This window comes from Anomaloglossus baeobatrachus, chromosome 1 (assembly GCF_048569485.1).
Source record: "Anomaloglossus baeobatrachus isolate aAnoBae1 chromosome 1, aAnoBae1.hap1, whole genome shotgun sequence".
NCBI classification, from domain to species: domain Eukaryota; kingdom Metazoa; phylum Chordata; class Amphibia; order Anura; family Aromobatidae; genus Anomaloglossus; species Anomaloglossus baeobatrachus.
The window spans coordinates 142,271,858-142,286,993 of record NC_134353.1 but is presented as its reverse complement, the minus strand read 5'-3'; the positions used below and the strand labels follow the sequence as shown (position 1 = coordinate 142,286,993).

General features: G+C 44.8%; 1 protein-coding gene across 5 annotated transcripts in view; it reads left to right on the top strand.

Moving 5' to 3' along the window:
* Positions 1-2,181: 2,181 nt before the first annotated feature.
* The window catches only part of MTUS1 (microtubule associated scaffold protein 1), a 282,742-nt gene continuing 269,787 nt past the window's right edge, over positions 2,182-15,136 (top strand). For 2 of the 5 annotated variants that reach the window (XM_075347096.1, XM_075347094.1), the window contains exon 1: positions 6,884-7,414. The gene's annotated coding sequence lies outside the window, so the exon portion shown is untranslated. Of the gene's footprint in view, positions 2,229-6,882; positions 7,415-15,136 lie in introns of those variants that run through there. The other 3 variants (XM_075347095.1, XM_075347097.1, XM_075347098.1) reach the window with 3 other exon arrangements.

Genomic DNA, 15,136 nt, shown 5'->3' with positions numbered 1-15,136 from the left:
TTAAAACAACGGAAGTGTGAACCTAGCCTTACATGGACATTAGCAGCAATACTAAATCAAGCCTGACCATATTCCCAAAAAATAAGACTTACCCCGAAAAGAAGTCATAGCAGGATATTTCGGCCTTTTTGGAGTATGCTTAAGGCTACTTTCACACTTCAGTCGTTTCAAATCTGTCAGGTCCGTCGTTGCGACTGAACAACGGATCCGTCGTTTTTTAGCTGTCAACTGACGCAGCGGATTAGTTATTTCACAGGATTCCGGTCACTGGAATTCTGTGAAAAAACTGATCTGTCGCCTCCATTACATCCATTGTGCGTCTGTTTTACGACGAATCCGTCGTGATCAGTTTGTTTTTGGGACAGCCCAATGGGAGTGCCAGGCATGCTCAGTAGAACTTGACAGGGTCCAGCACTGGATTCCGTTGTGTGACTGGTTACGACGGAATCCTGCACCGTAGACAACAATATACCTCTTGACGGATTGCGACAGAATCATGCGCAGTGTGTCTTTTTGAAAAGTCTATAGGGGAAAAAACTGAATCCTGCAAAATATTTTGCAGGATACCATATTTTCTCAAGGCAACTGATTGTGACTGATGGAAAAAGACTAAGTGTGAAAGTAGCTTTAGGCTAGTTGTGCAGCATCCGTTGCATTCCAACGCCTTGAGGAATTATGGTAACCGTTGCAGGAATCAGTTTATTCCTCATAGACTTCTATTAAGGGCGGATTGCGACAGATGCTCTTGCGTTGCATCCGCCCCGCGGCGCATAGGTTGTTTTGTCTGTGACCATCAGTGATCGTTGGGCGGAAGGAACGCATGTAATATTTTTTGTTGCTTTAAAAAACGCACTCTGCAGGATTCCGTTGGGATCCGTTAAGAGGCATAATGAATGTCTATGATGCTGGATTCCGTTGCCATGTGTTTAGCGACTGATTCCAGTGCAGAATTCAGTCACGTTTTACTGAGCACGCTTATCCTGTCCAGCAGAACGTTCTAAATAGCTTAAAAGCGCTGTCGGTCGCGCGCTGTCCCCCCCCCCCAATTTTGATACCAGCCAAGATAAAGCCACACGGCTGAAGGCTGGTATTCTCAGGATGGGGAGTCCCACGTTATGGGGAGCCCCCCAGCCTAAAGATATCAGCCAGCAGCTGCCCGGAATTGCAGCATCCATTAGATGAGTCCCGGGACTGTACCTGGCTCATCCCAAATTGCCCTTGTGCGGTGGCTATCTGGGTAATAAGGAGTTAATGGCAGCCCATAGCATATTTGTGTGACTGATGCAATGGATGCGTTGCAGATAGTGGCACAACCAATGTGACTAATGCTGCAAAAAAAACGATTCGTTGTGTTTTACCGGCGGCTGCTGTTTGTGAACGATCAGCTGATCGCCCGGTAGCTGGCAGCTGATCAGCTGATCGTAAACAAAAGGCGGCCGCCGGCCGATCAGCTGATCGTTACGGCTGCTCAAACTGAATTTACAGTGGCTCATGTTTTTTTTACTGTGCGCATGCTCACAGTAAAAAAACGATCCGCCGCACACAAAAAATGTTACATTTAGCGTTTCTCCCGCATGACGCGGCGGATGCAACGCAGGGCCATCAGTCATAACCCGTCGCTAATAGAAGTCTATGGGGAAAAAACTGACTCCTGCAAAATATTTTGCAGGATTCCGTAATTCCTCAAGGCGACAGATTTGTGACTGATGCAAAACAACGCAAGTGTGAAAGCCGCTTTATAGAGCGGTTCCTCTCGTTGTGGCGCTTTACCATCTCCAGATAGGATTGTGGCAGTGTGTGTGATTAATGTATAACCTGCCGTGCACTCTGTACTGTATTATGTGTCTGTACTGTCTTTGTCTTTGTATTTATCTTGATCATTGTCTTAATGTTTTGTTTCAAAGTTTAAAAATAAATTGAAATAAGTAATGCTCGGAGGCGTCTCCACCTCGGTGCTGCCCGGGGCTACTGAACTTTAGTCGGTGACAGCCCGCACTCCGCACCCCTCCTTCCCTGTGCTCGGAGCCTACTCTTGTGTAATGAGTGCACAGCCCGATTCGCTGGCCGCCATGCACTATTTACTTGGTATAATTTTACATTCCAGTGTATGCTGGGATAACGTCTTAAAGGGGCCACATCTGTGTCTACTTGTCTTACCTCCAAGCTACAGCATAGGATTTGCAGTCATTCTTCCTCTTGACTCCTGAGGAATGAGGCACTGGAGGAAGGTAAATGCTGACTGATGAGCTTACAAATGGACACGGAGAAGAGCGCTGGTGTCCGCAGTGCAGACCTGGCGCTATCTACCCACAGAAGTGATTGTCCTCTATTGGGATATGACAACTAGAACATACACCTAGTATGGGATTGTATAGGGCCCATACTATAGGCTGCTGCTTGGGAGATTAAGAAGTATTGTGTTTTTGATAACCTGTTCCATATGGAAGGATATGGCATGTTTCTTGTATCTGTATTGTCTGTTGTAGGGTTAATTTCTGAAATTGCAGTTTATGAAGTAACTTCATATATGAATGTAGATGAGCAGAAGTTGAGACGATGAAGTCCCAATAAATAGCTGTCCATGTAATGGATGGAGTGATAAAACAGAGGCGGAAATACTGGGCACGATCCACATTCAGCGGTTAATGGTCTGCATTCTGAAGTCATATACACCGAATCTGTCCATTAAGCACTGGCTCATGAGAGGGAAAAAACGTGGTGCTCTTTCACAAGAAAAACACTTGTAGCACATAGAAAAGTAGAATGGAAAGGCTCTCACCGAGTTTATAGTGTCCAAAAATCCTTTATTCCATCATAAGAAAACCATGTAGGCAATGGGGGAGGAGGGGGTGCACGAGGCACGTTGGACGACAGCTGTTTCGCGTCTCTATACAACGCTTCTGCGGGTCCACACTCCCGGGTGGGTGTAGACCCGCAGAAGTGTCGTATAGAGACTCGAAACGGCCGTCGTCCCACGTGCCTCGTGCACCCCCCCCCTTGCCCATTGCCTACACGATTTTCTTATGATATAATAAACGATTTTTGGACACTATGAACTCGGTGAGTGCCTTTCCATTTAACTTTTCCATGTAATGGGTGGACACTTAAATGGAATCTGACACCAGGTTTTTGCTACCTAATCTGAGAACAGCATAATGTAGGGGCAGAGATCCTGATTCCACCGATGTGTGGCTTACTGGGCTGCTTAGTGTAGTTTTGATAGTCACTGATTAATCAGCAGGAGATTATCATTAGAGGACTAGTAGTAGTCCAGCATATTCGAGCTCTATGACTGCTGTCATTTTGATAAAATAACTGTTTTCTTTGCTGCAGATCTAGCAAACAGCTCAGTAAGTGACACATCACTGGAATCAGGGTCTCTGTCTCTACCTTTATGGTGCTCTCAGATGGTGGCGTAAAAACCTGGTGACAGATTCCCTTTAATCTGTCCTAGGAGGAGCACTATTTAAAGAGGATTTCCCCACAAACAAAGTTAATTTTAATAAATAGGTCTTGGAATAATAATTTCCACAATTGGATGTGTTTTAAAAAAAAAAAAAAAAGAAAAATTATCCCTGCACAGGAACATCTTATATACAGTATACACATACTGTATATGTGATGTGCTTTGTAATGGTTGTCTGACGATACAGGAACACTGAACATACCACAGCTCCTGGGCCGGAGAGGAAGCAAAAAAGTATAGACATTACAGCACGGGGTCACAAATTATTCATTCTTTGAGGTAAAACAGTATTTAAAAACGGGCAGGAGAATTTTACCTCACAAAGAATCAGTTGTGATCCCAAGTTTTTTGATATCTGTATAATTCCCACCCCCCCCCGACCCCCTTATCCTCCCCGACCCAGGAGATGTGGTATGATCAGACCATGTCCCTGTACGGTCAGACACAAACATTACACAGTACACAGCAGGGACACATGGAAGATTATCTCAGCACAGGAACATGATTTTAAAACTTAACTAATTGTTTAAATTATTATTCCAAAATCTATTGATTAATAATAAACTTGGCTTATAGGACAACCCCTTTAGGCCCTGTGCGCACGTTGCAGATTTACCGCGGATTTTGCCGCGGAATTGCTGCAGAAAATGTGTCTAGGAAAAAACCAGGCCACAGCCAATAAGAGGGAACCAATGGTAAAAGACCAAAGAGAAAAAAATCCCTTTTAAAAAAAATAACCTTTAATATGACGTTTAAAAGGTATAATATTAATAATTTATGATTTACCAAAGTGTAACGCTCACCCTAATAGTGTAGGGACAATGAGACAAGAAATTACCAGGGGGAGGGGTGGGTGGGGGGGGATGACAATATCCCTATTCTATCCCTACCCTACCTAGCAATGGAGGGTATGACGCCCTAGGGTTGTGGCGCCCCCATTCACCGACTGGAAACCCTGGATAGACCTACACTACACTAATATGTGCACAAAAGTGAATTATAATAACCTGATAATAGAGGTTGTCAACATAATAGTATGACTTATCTGGCCAAAATGTATCAGATCCTCATGATCAGATAGATGGCGTCTGATGATGAGGATCTGATACATTTTGGCCAGATAAGTCATACTATTTTTTGTGTTTTTTTTATATTAAAAATGTATGTTTTTTTAACTTTTTTGAAAAACAGATTGCAGCTTGATCAGTTCTAATGGATTATTACTGGACATCTGAATTTAGCCTTAATTACTTAAAGGGAACCTGTCAGGTACAATATGCACCCAGAGCCACAAGCAGTTCTGGGTATACTATACATATAGAGATCTTAAGAAAAATTATTTCTAAAGTTCCCTTGGCTAGTTGGCCCCCCGTGGGCGCGCTAACATGATAATGAATGCGCAGCGTCAGAGGATGGTTGCTCTCACCTCTGTTGCCATTGTGTTCGACTCCTAGATTACGGCTCAGTGCGCATGATCCTGGAGTTTGTCACTGCGCACTGTGAAACTGTGTGTGCGCGTCCTGACTACAAATTTATGTAGCGCGCATGACCAAAAGTTTGAAATCATGCATACTGAGCTGAAGTCCAGGGTTGGACGCAGTGGCAGCAGAGGTGAGTGAGGTCATCCTCTGACGCTGCATGTTCATTGGCATGTTGGAATGCCCAAAGGGGTGTGCTTACATGCTAAGGGGGCAGACTAGCCAAGGGATCTAACGCCCTTGTGACAAGTTGCTGCCCTCATTAGCTTATGTGGGATCTTTTAGAAATACTTTTTCTAAAGATCTTTTATCTATGCTAGTGTATACAGAGACTGTTAAGCAGAACTGTTCGTGGTTCTGGGTGCATATTGGACCTGACAGGTTCACATTAAATGACAACTCCGTACACGCACCCATATTATGAATTGGTGAATGGTAGCTGCACACGGACCTAGTTGACTCATCCGAGAATAACTTGTGTGATCCAGTCTAATGTCCATTTTATTTTGTTGACTACATTTATTCTGATTTCTAATAATCCAAACTCTCTGGTAAAGAATCTCCTATACATAGATGATGATTTTATGTGTAGCAAAGCCAGGGAGTACTGGGTTAAATCCTAGCACTGCAGGTCTTGATTACATGCACCTGCCTCGCTTTGACTAAGGGCCAGGCAATGTGTTCACCGGAGTATCACTCTTCTAGAGATTGAATAGAGTGCAGTGTGTGGAACTGCTGAGACCGGGCTATTCTGTGGATCTGAGCAGAGTGCAGTGTGTGGGAACTGCTGAGACCGGGCTATTCTGTGGATCTGAGCAGAGTGCAGTGTGTGGAACTGCTGAGAGACCGGGCTATTCTGTGGATCTGAGCAGAGTGCAGTGTGTGGGAACTGCTGAGACCGGGCTATTTTGTGGATCTGAGCAGAGTGCAGTGTGTGGAACTGCTGAGACCAGGCTATTCTGTGGATCTGAGCAGAGTGCAGTGTGTGGTAACTGCTGAGACCGGGCTATTCTGTGGATCTGAGCAGAGTGCAGTGTGTGGAACTGCTGAGACCGGGCTATTCTGTGGATCTGAGCAGAGTGCAGTGTGTGGGAACTGCTGACAGGGCTATTCTGTGGATCTGAGCACAGAGTGGAATACATCTGGTAGGTGCTGGAAGCTACAGAAGCGCAGGTTGAGGGGGGACACTGAGACTGGTAGGATCGTACCCCTTTGTTTTCCTGGAGCAAACCTTCCAAAAACGACTGTAAACTGTTCAGGTGAGCCTGACATGGAGGTGCCTGCTGAATGTGTTGTTTTTTGCTGTTCTACCTTTTGTACCTTTTTTGGTTGTTGAATCCCTGGGAGATAAAACTGGATGTTTGAACCAAACCACATTTCTTATGTGAACGCTGCCTAAAGGCCTCATTCACACATCAGTATTTTTTATCTGTATTTCTATGCCAAAACCAGAAGTGTCTCCAAAACATGGAACAGGGGTCAATCTTTTCATTGTAGTTTTTCATCTGAGTTTCACTCCTGGCTTTGGTATACAAATACTGATGAGAAATACTAACATGTGAATGAGGTCTAAAGCCTACCTGAGAGCGTGAATCCCTGACGACGTGTGAAAAATACATTATATACTGTTTATCGCTTGTTTTAATATAATTGTGTGTATAAAGTATTAAGTTGTTAGTTCCAGCAGTTTCGATCCATCGTGTAAGTTATAATTTGTGCCCCAGATCCATGTGAAGAAGCCTTCACTGCAGGTGTATATTATCCTCGGTTTTCCTCTACTTTCTCTTGTGTAATAATGCAGACGTTGCGATGCCAAGTCTTCTCCACGGTTGTGGGAGGTGAAAGTGCTTACTGTGCATCCTCTACAAGACTGTACAGGGCAGATATAATTAGACACAGTTGAGTAGGAAGCTGGATTGCTGGTGGTCTCCGGCATCGAGCGCAGAGGAAGAAATGCAATCCGGACCCTTTATCGTCTAAATCTTTTCAAACTTTTTCCCCATTCCCCTTTTCATTCATGTGTTCTTTCCGAATGTCCCTGGTCATTGCTAGGCAACTGGGAATGCTGACATGCCTTCGTTGTAGTTCCTCCCCCTTCGTCCAGGGAGGATAGGCTCCGCATTGGCCACTTTGTGTGGGTCTGTGTGCTGCTCATCCCTGTGGACCTTGATCCTGGGATGGAAGTCATCATCATCAGTGTTTTCATCTAACCAAGGGCTATATGATCTGGCGGTGGGTATGACTGAACGCTGGCAACCTTTCTAAAGGAAATTCTTTTGTAATCCTGCAGCAAGTCTGTAAAGCTTCGCCTGCACACTGCTGCCTGGTAAAAGTGCCTTGTGAAGAAGCTGTCCAGAGCTGGAAATACCGCAGTACCTCTCGTGTGGAGCATCAGTGATTGCAGAGGGGGGAGACCTTCTCTCCACCACTAAGGTGTCCTTTTGTCTGACCGCAAGGACATCCAGAGGAGGTTAGTAGACGATTCCTTCTGTTAGGCATGCAGAGAAATGAAGCCTTCAGGGACTTTCTGACTCTATTTCCTAGAACCTGAAGGCCCCGCAGTGAGATCTGGACAGAGCGTGGAGTTCCCAGCACCGGCCCCTTTTCTATAGATGGAAGAAAACTGACAAAGGGCACCGTCCGTCCCTTTAGCTGTTGTAGGATGTCTTATAAATCTCATAAAGAGAAGCTGTTAAATTCCTTATGTAACGTGACAGCCTAAACACATTTAAGCTTAGTGATGCCTTTATGACCTGTGCGTACTCTTTGGTGTCTCCCTTTCTGCCTTTATGGGCTTGGGTATTGGAAAGCATGCTCTCGGCTTTTCTCATCATATAAATTGGATTGTAAGCTCCACCGGAGAGGACGATTAGATTGCTTCACTGTACCAATAATGGGAAATGTTGGGAATGCAGCATCTATAACTTTATGGCTTAGGTGGTCGTTTATTGGTGTTGGAGGATTTGGATATTGTTTTTGCCCGCTCTGCATATAGCGATGTGCTGGTGACGCTGCCGCACTTGTATTCTGATCCTCACCGACACTTGGCTCTGTCGGCACATACTGGAATGTTGTGTTCGGGAGAGGGGGCACACCATCCTGATTGGTGACGTGCATCACCTCCCATCCCAGCTTCCTACCTATAAGCTGACAATTGAATATTGCTGGAGGCTCCGGATCGCATTGTTTATTAGTAATGCGCTGCCAAAGTGGGAACCTACGCAGATACTAAAAAGTTCTGCAGAATCCCAGCCCTGCCTCGCATACTAAACAATAGCTGGAATGGCCTGCACAACACAAGAGTAAGAGTTCAGAGGAGTTCAGAGGTGTGCACTTACAATTTATTAAACTAAAAGATTTTGAAAATAAATTTCTCTATCGTTATTAGTGTTTAGGCCACAGGTCTCCAAGCTGTGGCTCGTGGGCCCGTGATGTGTGGCACACAACCAGTGTTAGACTGCGGCGGCAGGGGCCCACCAGTAACACTGACTCTGGGGGCCCACTGATCGATTACATTCACAATTTTACCTATGTTTCTATATAATAATATACTGGATACTTTGTAAAATGAATGATGAGATGCTTCCTTTCTCTCTACATAGTAAAAAATGTATTGTGCCAACTACTCATCAGTTTTTGGGGGTAAGTGACCTACTACTGCAAAGGGGCCCACCGGAGAATTCTCCTGTTCTCCTGTGAGCCAGTCCGAGCCTTCTCACAACTGTCTGACAGCTTGGTGTAACAGCACCAGATCTATCACAAAGCTATGAAGAGCAGAACTCCAGGTGGAGACATCTGTTAATGGCCCTACAGAGAAGAGCAAATCTGAATGGGCTAAGGTAGGAACCTCTGGAACTTGGTATAGTGCCTCGGTGTGGTTTATGTGGAAATGTTTTGGCTGCCATTGTACTTGTAATGGGGTCTCTGAGTCACTATTGTGTAGGGGCGGTAGCTGGATGTGGCATGCAATCCTGTCTCAAAGCTGAATGTGGCTCTTGTGGTCAGAAAGGTTAAGGGCCTCTGGTTTAGGCCAGCATCACACAGGTGCATGACTCATACTAGTGTAGTGGGAGAAATCTCACATTGGTTAACATAAGGCCAAGTGCAATCGGGCAGCTCAGGTCTTCGAGTCTTTCCTCAGACCTAATCGGACTGAGGAAAAAATAGCAGAATGCTGTGACTGTCTGCGAGTTTCAGCTCACTCGCGCCCATACAAGTCTATGGGTGTAAGTGAAACATCGGACTGCACTCTGATGACACTGAAGGGCAGTGCGATATATGCACAGGCTGACAATTTAGGAGATGGAGAGATTAATCCCTCCCTCTTCACTGTATACCTATGCTCTGATCGCAAGATCAGATCAGTCACTTGACACTCGGGTCACGCTCGCAGTAAAGCCGGAGCCAAGAGTCAATGCACTTACATCAGGTGCTGTACACTAGTGTGACATTGGCCTAAGACTAAGATTGGCCTTTGGGCAGGGTTCACTTATAAAGTCTTGTGCCTGGACCGTTCTTTAATTCCTGAGCAAAAGAACTGATGCTGAACTTTGTGCACATCATGTATCAATCCGGCAAATGTCCGCTGTCCCACGCTTAACAGTTCCCAGAGGGTGCTCAAAGCGCAATTGCTTTCTGCTGGCTTGCTATACTAGAGATGACCACGATTTGAGGGGAGGTGGGGGGGGGTTCAGCTATTTGTATACTTTATATTTACACCACTGTATATTCAGGAGATGACAATACAGACTAATGCTTGGGCTGCAAATCAAATTGTGACCATGATCCGAGGACCTTCTAAAAGCCAACCCTGCTGGATTTCTTTGCATCCAATTCTTCTGTATTAACATTTTGGCAGCGGGATATTTAATATAAAGTCTCCATAATTTAATTTGTGCAATATCTAATTTTCTATTCCTCAGTTTTTAACATATTTGCTTTTACTACATCTAAGTGAGGCTAAATCTGCTCCATGTATAAAGAGCCATATGGTTGTTCCCTGCAGCGACTGGGCCTTTAGGGACTGAATTTTTACATAATGTATATTAATTGCTTTGTTTATGGAATGGTTTAGCCCTGATTTGGGATTGCTTGGTATGACCACACGTGAGGTCTGTATCCCTTACATGCTGGTTTGCCAAAAGTAGATTGAAAGCTCTAGAAAAATGTTTTCCTTTCTGCATCTTGGATCCAATCTCCACTCTCCAGGGGTTCCTTTAAGTGAACTCAATTGTACTGGCCAGCCCCCCTACCCTTCTTAGACCACCACCATGATTTTATGTGTCTCGCGCTCAGCGTTTTTTTTTTTTTTTTTTTGTAAAAAAATATTTGCCGGTATGCATCTCTAAGGAGAGGAGCGGGTTGGAGGGGGGAGGATTTGCTGTCAGGCGCCAGCGACTGAGATTGAGGAGTGGGGGGAGGGGGTTGCTGTCGGGCGGCCAGGAGATCCTGTGTGTGATTTACCTGTTGTAGCACTGGGCGTTGGAAAATGGCAGTCCCCATGCAGCTCCGCCCCTCGGCAGCATTGCCGCCCCCCCTGAATATAGTGCTGCCTGAGAAAACTGCATGGATGGACGGTGCGGCCCTGTTTCTCATTATTCAGTTTTGTAGTCTGTTGTACGCTCATTTCAATCAAGGAGGGGAGCAGCTGCTGATGGAGGGGGCAGCGGCTGATGGGGAGAGCGGTAGATGAGGGGACAGCAGATGGAGAGGGGGGGGTTGGCGGCTATAACTTACTGATGCACTTGCTGGCATCGCACTCCTCAGCTTCCACAGACGTCGGAGTGAAGCTGAGGGGAGCGGTCACCGGCCCCAGATCCACAGTGATTGGAGAGATCTGTCACAAGGCCAGTCTCCAATCAGAGCTTGGGGGCAGGTGAAGCAGAGCTCACCCAGCTCCAGCCAATGATCAGTGCTATAGCTGCACTGATCATGGCTGGATTTCAATGTTTCAGCTATTTTCAATGGCTGAATCATTACAGTGGCTGTGATTGGCTGAGCGGCGTTCGTCAACCAATCACAGCCTCCATAGGTCCGGGGAGGCACCACCCCTCCTGAGGTCGGGCAGGTCTAGTTTACAAATTAGCAATGTGGACAGAGCCAGAGGTGCTAGCCATCAGCGCTCTTCAGATTTTCCGGTACGCCGTACCGACGCAAAAAAAGCACCGGTCTTGCTGCATCATAAGCCAATTAATGTGCAATATGCTTATTTGTAGGTCACAGTGCAGATTTCAGGACAGGTTTGGCCTTGGGTCTTTAAATCATTTACTTATTTTGCGTTCGACAACATCACAGTCAGGTCCCTGCAAATCTTTTAGCATGTGCTTGACATTCTGCATCCCTTGTCAAGTACAGGACACCCATGAAGCGTACACTAGTCAGTGTATACCCAGGAGCCAGAAAACTGTGCAGGGATTTGCAGAGAATTTAGGGTCATGTTTCTTCAGTTTTGGATGTCTGTTACGACCAGGCCATACTTGAGTTCAAAGGCCAAATTGGTTTAAGAGCAATCCACACTCCACCACACTAGCCCTGACTAATTGTTAGTGGAAGCGAGGTATAATTTAATTTTTCACACCTAGAAATAAACATATTGCACATTTTGTTTATGGAGTAATATACAGTACCGTGCTTTGAAAAAGTATTTATTCCCCAAGAACGTTTCCACTTTTTTCCACAATCTTAAATGTATTGAGATTTTAATGCTTTTACCAACACAAAGTAGCAAGTTTTTGTGAATGTAAAAGAAATAACACAAGATTTTCTAAATATTAAAAAATAAATCTGAAAATTGTGATGTGCATTTGTATTCAGCCCCCTGTAATCTTATACCCCTTAATAACATCCTGAAAGACCAATTGCCTCCATAAGTCACAGAATTGGTAAATTGAGTCCATCTGTGTGTAGTTTATTCTCAGTATAACTACAGTCTCAAAAAAGGCAGTATGGCACAACTGCAAACCTACGAAGACATGGCCGTCCACCTAAACGGAGATCCCGAACAATGAGAGCACTAATTAGAGAAGCAGCTAAAGGCCACGTCTCACTAAGCGACATCGCTGCTGAGTCACGGTTTTGTGACGCAACAGCTATCTTGCTAGCGATGTTGCTGTGTGTGGCATCCAGCAACGACCTGGTCCCTGCTGTGAGGTCGCTGAATGTCCTGGACCATTTTTTTGGTCGTTACACTCCCGCTGTGATGCACACATCGCTGTGTTTGACAGCGGGAGCCAACGATCTGAATGTGTAGGGAGCCGGCTTCTGGTAACCAAGGTACATATCGGATATCCAAGCAAGGTGCTTTGCTTAGTAACCCGATGTGTACCATGGTTACGTGTGCAGGGCGCCGGCTTCTGGCAGCTGTGGACGCTAGTAACCAAGGTACATATCGGGCATCCAAAAAAAGCAATTTGCTTAGTAACCCGATGTGTACCATGGTTACGAAGCCCAGCGTAGTTACACAGGTCGCTGGTGGTTGATCTCTGATCGCTGTGGATATCTGCCTGATTGACAGCTCACCAGCGACCATGTAGTGACACACCAACGATCCCTGCCAGGTCAGATCGCTGGTGGGATTGCTGGTTGCGTTGCTTAGTGTGACTGTGCCCTAAGAGGCCCAATATCCCTCTGGAGGAGCTGCAGAGATCCACACCTCAGGTGGGAGAAGCTGTCCTGAGGGCAACAATTAGGTCGAGGTCACACTCGTGTATAGTCTGATGATTCTCTCAAGATAATCGTATCCTATATGTTAATATCATTAGTAGAGATGGGCGAATAGTAAGTATTCATGTTTGGATTATTAACGAATCCCAAAGTACTATTCCAGTATTCGTCACTAATAACGAACCTAATGCAAGTCAATAGGGAATAAGTGTTTTTCTTGCCGTGACGAATACTGGAATGGTATACTGGAATGTGTTCATGAAGCATTATCCGAACACAAATTCTTACTATTCGACCATCCCTAAGCATTAGGTTCAAGGTCTGCAGTGATTGTGAGCCCACCGTCATTCACGGTGCTGATTCTCTCACATGCGAGAATTGGAGCAAAGGTGCAGAGGAGCTAAAATTCTCACTCTTCCCCCTTGTCTGCCTTGGCATATATAGGACTGCAGTTGGATGACATCAGAGTGCAGTCCGATGTTTTGCACACACTCATTGACTTGAGTGAGTGTTCACCATCCGAGACATGTTGCCAATCGCTGATCTGCTCAACCTCGTAGATTAACATTGGGCCAAGTGCTGTCAAATAAAATCAGACAGCACTCTGCAATGTTATACACTCATGTGAGTGAGTCCTTAGTGGTGCAGTCTACAAATCTGGCCTGTATGGAAGAGTGGTAGGAAGAAAATCATATTTGAAAGCAAGCCATAAGGAGTTACATTGACATTTTGCAGAAAGCTCTTTAGGGGCACAGTTATGTGACATAAGATGCTTTGGTCAGATGCTGCCAAAGGAGAACGGTTTAAGCAAAAAGCAATGTGTGGCCGAAAACTAACGATGCCCATTTCCCAGAAAACACCATCCCCACTGTCAAACGTGGTGGTGGCAGCATCATACTGTCAGATTGGTTTTCTTGAGCAGGTTCAGAGTTGATGGGAAGATGCATAGAGCTAAATGGGAAAAAGGTTAGAGGCTGCAAAAGACTTGAGACTTGGGGGTAAGTTCACCAAAGATTTAGATTGAGACCTCGTGGGCAGGGTCCTCGCACCTCCTGTACCAGTTTGTGCCTTGAATTGTTAATGTTTATTGTACTGTTTTTATTTTGTATACCACTTTTTCACAAGTAAAGTATCATGGAATAAATGGCATAATTAACCACTATGAGGCTGCACCTTTAGAAGTCTATAAGCCTTCATCACCCCTTCTATAGGTCAGTGGGCAAGAAGAGTGCATTCATCCCCATTGATGTATACTCTCCATGAAGCAGTGCTGCTGTGTCTGATGGAAGTACAATACTGTGGAAAATTGGATCTATGTGAAGGGCAATATCATTTAATTTAACGCAAAGTGTGGATTTACTTCCTGTCCTAGGCTAAGTTCACACACTGCGTTTTTTTGACTCTGCGTCTTTGTGCGTTTTTGACCGCTAAAAACGCGTCAAACGCATGCGTTTTTACCGTGATTTGGTGCGTTTTTGATCTCTGCGTTTTGCTGCGTTTTTGATCTGTGTTTTGCTGCGATTTTTGATCTCTGCGTTTTGCTACGTTTTTCCAATACATTGCATGGGGGGAAAACTCAGAAAAACGCAGGAAAGATTTGACATGTCCATTTTGTTTTTGTTTTTTTCAAGCTCAAAAACGCAGCTTAAAAAAAAAGTTGTGTGCGGACAGCAAAAATGAAAACTCATAGACTTTGCTGGGGAAGCAAAGACATGCAGTTTTGAGGCCAAAAACGCACCCGAAAAACGCCGCGAAAAACGCACTGTGCACACATAGCCCTATTGTGAGAATTCATCTCATGTTTTAATTTGTAAACCATCTGTAACAATGGCCTTTATTTGTTTTATCTTGTGACCGTAATTTAAAGGGAACCTGTCAGCAAATAAAACACAGTATTCACCTGTGGCCATAGTGGTAATCTGTAAAAAAAATGCTGCTTTAAAACCTTTCTGGCAGGCTAATTTGAAGTGCAGCTAAAGAGAGAAAATGAAGTTAATTCTCCCTGCAGCCGCTCTCTTCTGTCATTTGGGACTGGGAGCAATTCCAGTCCTCTCACTATAGTGAATGCACTGTAATCTCTCCCCAATGCATTGCCTGACAGCCTGCTCTGTACTGTGCATGGAGGATCCGAGAGGGAGATGATAGAGGGAAGAGTGATGGAACATTGTATCTGTGTGTGGTGGGCTTTATGCTTCACAGTCGTGTTTTGGAGGTGGGTATTGGCTGCTTTATTATGGGGCACTGGGCAGATAACTCTCTGATTTCCTATTTATACATTTTGTGTTACGGACTATTGTGGTTTTGGGTCTGTTTTTAATAGTGAAAAATCAATTTAATGAAACAAAATATTTCTGTGATTCTGGCAGTGCCCGTTAATGTTGCTCGGCACGTATTATATTTTGTAATTTCCAAATTCTAGCCACATGTTGATAATGACAGTGAACCAAAGCTTGTAGCACGAGACCGAAGCGGACCACTGTGCCCAAGGTTAATTAGATGGAAATTTGTCAATAGTTATTGAATGTGTTTG